General features: G+C 44.0%; 1 long non-coding RNA gene across 2 annotated transcripts; it reads right to left on the minus strand.

Moving 5' to 3' along the window:
* Positions 1-294: 294 nt before the first annotated feature.
* On the minus strand, positions 295-10,708 carry LOC103666906. Of its 2 annotated transcripts, XR_569615.2 has the most exons (4): positions 8,656-10,708; positions 3,675-3,769; positions 728-1,024; positions 295-631 (listed from the first exon to the last, which is right to left on the minus strand). It is a non-coding gene; the product is annotated as an uncharacterized LOC103666906 (long non-coding RNA). The 2 variants fall into 2 exon arrangements; XR_005836333.1 differs by lacking the exon at positions 3,675-3,769.
* Between the last annotated feature and the right edge of the window lie 1,194 nt (positions 10,709-11,902).

Raw genomic sequence — 11,902 nt, forward strand, 5'->3', positions numbered from 1 at the left:
ATGTAGTTTTGGGCCTAGCACATAGGATTGCACATATTAGTTATTATTTTATAAAAGTAACAGAGGGCATAGATATCACTAAGTACCTGGGATAAGCTGATTACTGCAATCAAGGACTGATTTTTCCCAAGAACTAAAGGAAAAAAAAAGAGATTTTTCACTCTTTGGCAAAGAAACAATAGGCATTCATCAAGGAAGGCAACCCACACTTAAAGAGCAGATTGTTGTTATTATTATTTTTTAAAATTCATTTATTTAGGAGAGAGCAAGAACAGGGGGAGGGGCAGAGGGAGAATCTCAAGGAGGCTCCACGCAGAGCACGGAGCCTGTCTCAGGGCTCAATCCCACGACCATGAGATCACGACCTGAGCTGAAATCGAGAGTCGGATGCTGAACCGACTGAGCCACTCAGGCGTCCCTTAAAAAGCAGATCCTTAACTGAAACTTGGAACACAGGACATTGCGTGGAATGGCGGATTATCTTCAAGGGCAGGCTTTGCACACGACAGAAACGGTCGTCCGCTCTCTGCAAGGGCCGAGCGCTACAGCAGCCGCGTGAGACCCAGTGGAGAAAGGAGACATGTGCCAAGTTCTTCGCCTTAGGACACATAGGCGCGGGACAGGGAAAAATCTAAAAAAAATGGAAACATGACAACATTTCAAATCACTGGCATCTTCCATGTGCCTTTAGCAGAAGTGGTTCACGGGTCGTTCATAACTTGCCTACATTTTTGGTCCAGCAAGTATTTGTTTCAGACATCGGGCAAAGGTGTACGGGTTATGAAGACGGACTTCGATGTTCCGCACGTGCATTAAAGAGCGAGCCACGGGCTTCGGATACTTGAAAACTTCATGTAAAGATGAATCAAATGTCTCCTCTCCTCCCAGAGGGAGGGCCGGTGGGGTTGGTGCCAAGGGGATGGGGCGGTCTGCAGACAGACCATGACAGCGTTTGACTTGAGAAACCTACAAATGATCTCAATCCCTAGGATAGCGTCCCAGTGAGTACATCAAGTTCCAGGCCCTGTAAGACGAGGAGATGATGAAAACTTTAAGACAGGTTTCACCAGTCCTTCTCTCTATTCACAAATTGGCCCTGTAGACTTTGTCTAGTTTCCAGAAATATTGAAGGTGTTTTGGAATTAGATCTAATTGCTCTGTTCAGCGCTCCCTCGCCCCTGGGCATTTCTCTAACATAGTACCTTTCTTATTATACTGTGTCGTCCCCCCCCCACCCGCCCCGTCAGTTCCGATGTACCTGTTCATTAATTGAGCCAAATTATCTAGAGAATACAGTTGAAAAAGAAGAGCTCAGGGACAAGGCAGTGTTTGACACAGTTTCTTGAATGGATTGGTTCATTGATTAATCCGGTGTTCCCAAACTTTATTCAGTTGCTCTTTACTTCTGGTTTTTGTCATGTCCATGTTACTTGCACAATTGGATAACATTTTCTCTAATTTGACATCAATTGAATAATTTTTAAAATTTAGTTTCATCTGAAGCAATATTTGTGAAATGATGGGTTTGAGGTGCTCGATTTTTAAGGACATATTTTGAAAACCCAACTATGTAAATTTAAAAAAATTATGAGCCTCCTGACATAGTCTACCACTCATTTGGGCAACAGGGGATTAATAAACTAATAACATTTTGAGCTTGAAAGGCATCTTTTGGCTTTTCTAATCCAACACAGACTTCCACGGAGGTTAAGAGATTCGGCCAAAGCCACTGGCCAAGGGGACGGTTAAGAGCAGAACCTTCGTCTATAGTTTAATGTTGCAAGTTTAGTGCTTTCTTTGTTTGGTTGCAAATTTAGCTGATTAGCTGTTTAAATATGGGAATTTCCACCAAATAAAATAATCTTAGTCTGGGTATAGATGGTGTGAAAGTACTTCCTCTGTCAGTAGTTAATAGGTCCAACTGCTTACGATCACGAATACTTTTCTTATTCACCAAAGCAATAACCGTCTCCAATTTTTAAAATATAATAAAAAGAGTACGATTACATTAATAGAAAATTTTAATAATGGGGAAATGATGGGGGGGCCAAAATGAGATCTGCTTAATTTTTTTGCTCTAAAAAAATAAAGCCTATTAATAAAAACAAACGAAGAATGCTATTGAGGCTTAATCCTCTTTTTTAAAAAAATATTTTATTTAGGGGCACCCGGGTGGCTCAGTCAGTTCAGTGTCTGCCTTAGGGTCAGGTCATGATCCCAGGGTTCTGGAATCAAGCTGGAGTCTGCCGCTCCCCCTGCTTATGCTCCCTCTCTCTCTTTCTGTCAAATAAATAAATAAAATCTTTAAAAAAATAAAAAAGATTTTATTTATTTGAGAGAGAGACAGCACACGAGGAGGGGGAGCGGCAGAGGGAGAGGGAGAAGCAGGCTCCCCACTGAGTGGGGAGCCCATCGCGACGTGGGGCTGGACCCCAGGACCCTGAGATCATGACCTGAGCCAAAGTCGGATGCTTGACTGACTGAGCCACCCAGCTGCCCCAAAGCTTAGTCCTTTTTAAAATTGGGATTCTATGGGGTGCCTGGGTGGCTCAGTCGGTTGTGACCGACTCTTGGTTTCAGCTCAGGTCATGATCTCAGGGTCATGAGATCAAGCCCCATGTTGGGCTCACACTGGGTGTGGAGCCTGCTCAAGATTCTCTCTCTGCCTCTTCCTCTGCACCTCCTACCCCCACTCTATCTCTCTCTCTCTCTCTCTCTCAAATAACAGTAATATAATAATAATAATATAAAAATAAAGATTCATTAAAAAAATAAAACTGGGATTATATCTAACTGATATTATTCTTGTCCACCTTACTCTAATGTAGGGTACTGTTATGGACCATGAAGAAGCATCCATTGCCAGGATAGCTCAAAGCTGGACAGACAAGAGTGTAACAGTCTTGGATGGCATATAGGTATGTAGACCCTGGATTGGATGTGAAATTTGCCTTTAACATTATCAACATCCTGATCCTATTTAACATGCTTGATCCTTAAATTCTGCTTGCCTTGTTACTAGGTAAGTGATACTTCATGTACGAGATAATAATTACCATCCTAAGATTTCAAAGCATATGTGTAATCCAGTGGTAAAGATGTTATGCCCACTTTAAAGACACAGAGGTCTGATAAATATTCCACAGCAATTCTAGCAGTAGAAATTCCCGAATATCAGAGAAAAAGAGAAATAAAATTCAGGATTCTAGAGCTCTGGCTCTCTCATTATGCTGGTCATTGTTAAAGTGATCATTTTTAAAAAATAATTAACATAAAGAAAGGGTCACAGTCTCTGGGCACTCACATGTTGAAGAGAAGGGCATTAAAAAGAGGTATACATAAGCCTTCATTCTGTGCAGACATAGTTATTTAAGATTCAGGGAGGGTTCTATGTGTGTGGGCATTAATTTTAAAAGTATTTATTATATGCTTGGTTTTGCATGCTTTTTTGGTGCATTGTTGTATGATTAGAACAAATACAACACACAGCCCTCTCCCCTACGAGATAGCTATAATTAGTATTAAGTTTCTAGTTAATATTCTACTCAGTTAAAGGTCAATGAATTCAAAGGCCTTAAGATCCATTTGAGGCACTGAAATAAAACAATCTAGTGAATAGATTTTGTCAAATTAAATTCACAATTTCCTGCTCTTCACATGGGGGTTTAACTCACCTCTTACCTCCTGGAGAAGGACACCGTCAGTCTAATCCAATGACATCCTTTCTCCGCCTCCCCCCAATGACATACTTCTGTGGTGTTCTGGATAACTGAGAATTGATCACATGTTGTAGATATGAACCACTCTGGCCACAGTAAGAGTATAGTATGCACTATACATCATTTGAAGGAGAAAGTAGCTATGGTGGGTGAGTATTTCAGTTTTGTGGGTCAATAACTTAGTAAATTTGGGACCAAAAAAACCCCCAAAAAACCCCCCCAAACCATGGGGCGCCTGGGTGGCTCGGTCAGTTAAGCATCTGACTTTGGCTCAGGTCATGATCTCGGGGTCCTGGGATGGAGCCCCACATTGGGCCCCTCACTCAGTGGGGAATCTGCTTTGCCTCTTCCTCTGCCCCTTCCCCTGCTGTGCGTCCTGCCTCTGTCTCTCTCTCTAATAAATAAATCTTAAAAAAAAAACAAAAAAACCAACCCAACTCAAACCAAAACCCAAACAAAAACCTGCTAGCTTAAAACTACCAGCTCAAAAGGTATCTCAGCAAATAGAGAGCAGGTGTCAGCTATCATGTTTGTGAAATCCAAGTGTGCCTAGCAGACGGTCCTGCACACAGTAGGCACTTCATGTTTTCTGTACTGAGTGAACCTTCCTCCTGTGAGAATGGAGAGGGAGGGTAACATGAACAAGACGGTGCCCTCTGGCTATATGCCCCCCAGGCATTTGGGCTGACTTCCTTTTAAGGTGTGGTGGGGAAGGGTTGGGAGCATGTGAGAAGAAATGAGTGGGTCTAGAGAAGTAGTCAACCCTCTCCCAGGTAGCCAGCCCTCCCCTGGCTGTGCCGCACCTGCCCCCTCTCTCTGTGTGTGAGATAGACTTTCCCTTCCCACCCAAGCCTTCCTAAAAATAACTTCCTTTCTAACCTCTCTCCAGCTGCACCATTCACTCTCAATCTCACACCTTCCCTTACCTTCTTGAAAATATAGCTGACCCGAAAAAAGAAGAGTATGAAGAAAAACCCAGCAATACTGGAGATTTTTAATCTTTGTGGGTTTGTATTGTTTTGCTTAGTGATCGTGTCTGCTGGGGTTGGGGTTGCAGATCCCTGTTCTGGGGGAGTTACTAGGGAAAGTGGGAATGCAGCAAGCAGTTAGCTTCCAATTCACAAGAATGTTGAGTCTCAACTGAGTGTTATTTGCAGACATTTTAGTAAGTGGCCCTAATCATAGGCCAGGCCTATGCAGGCAAGGCGAGGCACAGCATGGAGCCAATTTCTCCTCAATTCTAAGGCTGCAAATGGTATTGGAATTGTCTATAATACAAAATAATAGTGCTATATAAAGAAATTTAAAAATCCGTATATACATCTATCTAGAACTATTTATTTATCCCTCAGGCTATTTTTCTTTTGTCCTGTAAGAGCCATGTCAACTGGCGTTAATCTGTGTAAACTCTGGGAAGGAAAATTAATTATGGTAGTGGTAGCATTGAAACGGTAGGGTGAAGGAAAAGGGCCGCATGGGCCAAGCACACCCTCTTACCGTCTCAGAGACTCAGAGTCGAGAACTTTACGAATCAGGAGCCATGTCTCTAAAATATCTCTAGGGGGGTGCCTGGGTAGCGCAGTTGTTAAGCGTCTGCCTTCGGCTCAGGGCGTGATCCCGGCGTTCCGGGATCAAGTCCCACATCGGGCTCCTCTGCTGGGAGCCTGCTTCTTCCTCTCCCACTCCCCTGCTGTGTTCCCTCTCTCACTGGCTGTCTCTATCTCTGTCACATAAATAAATTAAAAAAAATAAAAATAAAAAATAAAATATCGCTAGGATTCCAGGATGTGTATAATGTCCCCTTCTGTTAATTTTATTATCCTATTTCTTTCCTCATCAGCAGCAAAACCCTTAACATTAAAAAAAAGAAAAAAGTGTACATGATTGTATTTAAGGGTAGCAAGGATGGTGGGGCCAGAGAGATAGAGATGACCGAGCCCCCTTCCTCTTGCCCCATTGGCAGATGATGCCTCCTTCAAGAGTGGGTAGAGCAGGCCAGTCCCTGGGACCTGGCAGAGGGAGGAAACGAAAGATTCAGGAAAATCAGAAGACTTTGGGGCACAGCAGTAGAAAAGCGGCTTTTCCTTAGAGAAGCCATTTGGGGACCTTCACTCTGGGTTTCTTCGTCTTTCATGCGGGAATCATACTAGTCTCCTTCTTACGGGGATATTGTGATGAGTAAGCCCGATAGTCCCTGTAAACTGCTTGGCAAAGTTCCGAGAACACAGTAAGCACACCGAAATAGTACGTCTACCGGCTGGGGAGCCATTGAAGACTCAGCCAGCCAGGGTCCAAAGAAATGCAGTCAGGCCAGACGTCGAGGGAGCCGCAGAGGGGGCATCATGTCCAAACTGGTCAATCGTCTCCGTATGTCCCTCTAACCTCCACATCACCGCGGGTGGGGACACGGGGTCCAGGGGAGAAATGACATGGCCAAAGTCAAATAGCTAACGGGCAGTGCGATTCCATCCTGGGTCTGTTTAAAATCCTATTAGCTTGATTCTTCCACACAGCATTATCTCCTTACGGAAATGTTGACATAAATGAAACTTAATTTTCAAAGATTATTTTTGGAGCTGGAACTAAAAAATCATTCCCAAGTCAATTACCAGCATCATTCTATGCTTTTTCTCTATTTTCACAGTTCTGGGGGGAAGAGGTTATGGGAGCAATCGTAGACATTTACTGACTCTCTGGGTCAGCTTCTACCCCCCCTTCGCCTCTCCGGTCTTATTTTTCAATGAAAGAACAGAGACTCACCACAAGTTGCCTAGCGCTGAGGGTCCCTGAAAAGTGCTGCTTAGGACAGGAAATGTTTCAGTGATGAATTAAACAGTGACTCGCCGTGTCAGTGTGTGTTTTGAAGTGGAACAGACAGCAACATGTGCTTTTGAGAAACATAGGGCCAGGAGTGTGATTTTTCGAAATGCTTTAAGAGCCGTGGTTTCACGTAACATTTACTTTCAAGCTGCCCACAAGTGCTGTAGTCCCAGCTTCCTGCTCTGGGTCCCTGAAAAGCCCAGAGCAGCTCTGGCTCTGAAAATGCTCTTGTCCGGGGCCAAGAATTTAACACAGTTCTCTGTCTTTCTCCAGATGCCTGAAATCTCAGTCTGCAGGGAGTGGGGAAGGAAGAGAAGATGAGCAGACCACTGGGGCCCGGGGGGGCGGGGCGGGGGGGTCACTCTCAGAGAGTGTGAGTTTTGTCTCCTTCTTCTGCCTTCAGAAAGCTAGGACCTCAAGTCTTTGTCCAGACGGGGACAACGTGTATGGCGTTATCTGGTTCCCTCAGAGTCCCTAAGTCTCTGCCAGTGGCTTTGGGTGGTGTTTTGCAGCGGTAAAAAAATGAGGGGGAGGAAGGTGACTAATTCTGCCCAGGACTGTTGCCCTTCTCTAAATATTCACGTTACTAAACAGGATATAACAATGATATATTTATTCAGAAGTGGTATCGCACAGGGGCTCTGAAGTCAGAACTAGATTCCTAGCCAGCTCTCTTGTTGACTGAGACCTTAAGCAGGCCTTTAATGGGAAGATGTAGCTTTTTCATCTGTAAAACAGGGATACCACTATCAGCCTCATAAGGATTAAGAGATAATGTATACAAAGTAATTAGAAGAGTTATTTTTATTGCTATAACCCTAATGAAACCAAGCCGTTATTCTGTTGTATTCTGGTCAGGTTTTCATGTTGAGACCCCAGGGTAAGGTTACTCACCTATAGGTACAGATGGTGTCCTGAAGGGCTGGACTTTTTTTTTTTCATGATTTTATTAAGTAATCTCTACACCCAATGTGGGGCTCAAACTCACCACCCCAAGATCCAAGAGTCACGTGCTCTACCAACTGAGCCAGCCGCGCGCCCCAGGGCTGGACCTTCTTGATGTTAATCATCTAGGGAAGGGCTGTAACCTTCTTTAGGAAACTGGAATTAGACAAACCAGGGAAGTAACTGCCTCCCTGTAATTTCCTGGGTCTAGAGCTCAAGGAGTCGAGATATGCTTAAAGCCACTTCTGCTTGAGGCCTAAAAATGGAAAAGTGGAAACGAGGAAGGGGCCGCACGCTGAAGATGCTAAGCTCTATCACGTATGTTATGTTATGCAGTGAAGGGTGTGAGGCCTGGAATCAGACCACCTCCTGTTGTGTAGGAAAGCACTGGAAAAGCGAACTCTCCCAGGGGAAGCTGAATCTCAGGAAAGAAGTTGGAGTTTGACCTCCGAGGGCTCCTTCCTACGTGGAAATGGGGGTTTATCTCAAAGAAAGTGGATTTCCTTGCAAGTCCTTAAGCTTTGAAAAGCTTTCAGTTACATCTATTGGATCTCATGGAAACTCCAAGATAAGGAGTTTTGCACATTGCCGTTTCTATTTTTCTGAGTTAACAGAGTTTTTGTTTTGTGTTAAAGATTTTATTTGAGAGACAAAGCGCGCGCAGGAGCAGGGGCGAGCAGAAGGGAGGGGGCAGGCAGAGGGAAAGGGAGAGGCAGACTCCCCACTGAGCAGGGAGCCCAGGACCCTGAGATCCTGACCTGAGCCGAAGGCAGACACTTCACCGACTAAGCCACCCAGGCGCCCCCGAGTTAACAGTTTTCTTTTTCTTTTATTTTTTTAAATATTTATTTTAGAAAGAGAGCTAGCGAGCAGGTAGAGGGACAAGCAGACTTTATGCTGAGCACGCAGCCCCATGTGGGACTCCACCTCAGGACCCAGAGATCCATGACCTGAGCCGAAACCGAGAGTCAGCCACGTAACCAACTGAGCTGCTCAGGCGCCCCAAGTTAATGGAGTTTTAAAAAGATGAAATAAATGACTTGCCTAAGATCATGTCAGTCCATGTTTTTTTAATTATTCCTAATCCAAGGAGGTTTCAATTACCCCCGGAATAGGAAAGTAGACATGGTGTGAAGATTTTTTGACTCTGATTTTACCTTACACCACTTACCCTTTCCATTTCAGCCACATCTTCAGTAACTGAGTCAACTGTATTCAGATGAAACATCTGTGTCCCCTCACCTGCGTGGAACCAGCCCGTGAGAACAGATTCAACTCACTATAAATTCAAACACGCAAAAGGACATAACCTGTACATATCCATCGGGCCCCACTGAATAATTAATCAAGCATGTCATTGTCTAAAACTATGTCCTTGTTTTTTTTTTTTTAATAGGCTAGTAGTTTGATTTAGCCCTAAGACTGTATAATGTCTGAGTGGGACCAAAAATAATTTTCCAGTTTGGAATTTCAGAAAAACTCATGAAAAATCACTCTGAGAATCGTAAGTGAAAGAACACTTGAGTGGCATATGGTATTACAAAGTTACTCAAAGCCGTAGTAAGAAATGGTTCTGCTGTTGTCCAAAGAAAGCTAATAATATTTTAAAAGTTAAAATTGTAATACAATCAGAAGTTAGTTTTCTACAACCAAAGAAAAGTGGAAAGTCAAGTCGGGTAGCATAAGGCAGATAATTATTCACTGGCACTGTGGGCCTCTATTTTGCTATTTGGATAACCACTTTTTCACTTTGTGGAGTTTTCCAGAATAATGATACACTTTCATATGCAATCAGTTAATTAGTCAATTGAAAAATATGTATTTATCTCCTAATACATGTTCCCAAATTAGGCAAAGTACTGTGGGTACATAAAAGATGTACACGATCAGGCTTCTGTCTCTGAACCTACCTGGAGTGGAGGGGTTAATATACACTGCTTTTTTACTCATCCCAATTTAGAGAAACAGTATGGTCTTAAGTCTGCTGTACAAATTCAGAGAAATAGAGACTAATGTGGTCTGGAATAATCTAAATAATTCTTGCTAAGTCATTGAGAAGACTAACTCCTATCTTAATTTTTAAAACATATATTATTTCAGACCAAGAATTTAAAAATTGTAGGCACCGGGGATATGGGGACAAATAAAGTGTTTCCTGTCCTCAAGAGCTTACAGTACAAGCAAATATACAAAGTCATTGCAAATCAATGGGAGAGGCTCTAGAATGGGAGCTTTGGACCACAGAGGAAGAGGTTGACCCGGAGAGCTGCATGGAGTAGGTGACCTTCAGGGAGGTCATTGCTGACTGCGAGCAAGCAGACGTGTGTCTGTGGGTCGGTGAATGCTGGGCCGGGAGAGGGGTGGGGGAAGCCCTTCCAGAAAACAGGAAAGTGCCAGCAGCCTAGGAGAAGGCACAGTGAGTGAGAAGTCAACCTGAGCCCAAAGCTGAGGTTTTCCTACGTTTATTTCAAAGCCCTTCATTATCTGTATGCAAAGAGGGCGTCTTTAAAAACAAACAACTAGACTATAATGACTACGAAATTTAAATATTGTGTGAACGCTAATGATTACTTTCGCATATTCTGGGGTGTCCAGAATTTACTGTAAACAACCGTATTCATTTTATGTAAGTATCTATCTCCTAACAGAAGCCATTTTGTGATGATTCAATCGTTTCTCATCAATTTCAAAGAGAACGCTGGTCATAGCACCAAAGGAGTACCTGCTCTAGAAAAAAGCTATTTTAATGAAGAATTGTTTACTTTCGGGTTTACTGAGCGATTACAGGACCAGACTAAAAGGAGCGTAACAAGCATGTTAAGAAAATCATCCCGTACTAGTACCTTGTCCTTTGAAGGCTTCAACATTTAGTTAACCGTTCATACGTTTTCACATAACGTCCTTTAAACCAGTACGCGAACGCACTTAAAAATCATCCAACATTACCTTTAAAGTTTTATATTCGTTTGAACCACATAATTCAAAAATCATTTCAGAAAGGAAACGTTCTAGTAGAACGAGCCAGACACCTAACGTCCTGCGACAGCTGCGGAGTTTGAGACACGCGGGAGGTACGACTTCGTAGTAACCTTAGCTGGAGGTCACGTCAAACCTCACGAGCAAGGGGACATTTAACCTCGGTGTAGAGGCGGCCAGGCGGCCACGTCTCCGTTGCCATGAGAACCTTCCAGTTTGTGTCAGCAACGGCCGCCTTGACGACGCCGTGTTTGTGAGTGTATTGATTCTAGTTCATGCTCACGTCGTGATCAGGGGTGCGGCTTCTGAATCAGACACTTGGAGTGAAATCCTCAGTCATCGCTTACTAGCTGTGCAACTTCGGGGAAATGCCTAAGCATGATAGTGAATCCCTCTGAGCCTCAGTTGTTTTTTCTATCAAATGGGTACAAGAAACCGTAGCTCATTTTATTTATAGATAGCACTTGGCATCGCTCTGAGGAAGTGCATGAGCACTGAAACAATGATCTATGCTCCCACTTAAGTTCTTGTGCTAGGTTCCTCTCTTTGCCTCCATCTTTGCTCTTGATTTCCCCCCACTCCTTTGTGGGTTCTCTCTCCTAATCTCCCAGCCAGCTTTCTGGGTCTTGCCTCCCTCCTCACATGTGCCCTGCCCGCTTTCACTGGTCCTGATGCTGACATGAGGAGAGCCGGCCGGGGACAAGATATTAAATCTGTCCATCAGAAGCTATTCCGTGTGTGCTTGGCACTAGATGGAAAGAGCTCTGGATCATTCTGTTCAAAAAAAAAAAAAAAATCCATCTTTTCCCTCTGGTGACCCTCTTGGTCTCGCCGCCAGAGCTCTGTCTTATTTTCATTGACAAATACCGCTCCCTATCGGCAACAAGACATCCTGGGCCGTGTGTCAGTGGGAGACGGTGAACTTCTGGAGTCACTCAGCCTGCAGCCTGCCACTTTACAACACCCCCCACGGTGCCCCATAATTGCCTGGAAATGCATGGCATCTCCCATCTTGTTGCTTAATTAAAATTCAGTTCTGTTCAACAGAGTCACAATTAAGAGGGGCTTTTGTCTTCCCTTCTTCTGCTATCATTTTAGGACCCCTGCTCCTGATGCCTGCTTGCTGATTCGGGAACTTGTCTGAAATAGTTTCATGGGCCCTGCATCATTGGCGTGACTCCTAGAAAAGAAAGGCATAGGTTCTACTGAGAACGTATGAAGCGATACTTCTGGTTCGCTACTTTCTTTGATGGAGATTTGGCAGGTCCTATCACCCTTATGCATCCTGGGAAGGAACGGAGGCTCAGGGAGGTTGGGTAGCTTACCTAAGGCTGCATCGCTCGTCAGGGCAGGAACAAGGATCGAAAACACAGAGTCGGCTGTCTCTCATCCCGTCCTGGCAGGAACACTGAAGCAGTGAGAAGTAGGTTGAGGACACTGCC

The sequence above is a fragment of the Ursus maritimus genome, unplaced genomic scaffold, assembly GCF_017311325.1.
Source record: "Ursus maritimus isolate PB19 unplaced genomic scaffold, ASM1731132v1 scaffold_2, whole genome shotgun sequence".
NCBI lineage: Eukaryota > Metazoa > Chordata > Mammalia > Carnivora > Ursidae > Ursus > Ursus maritimus.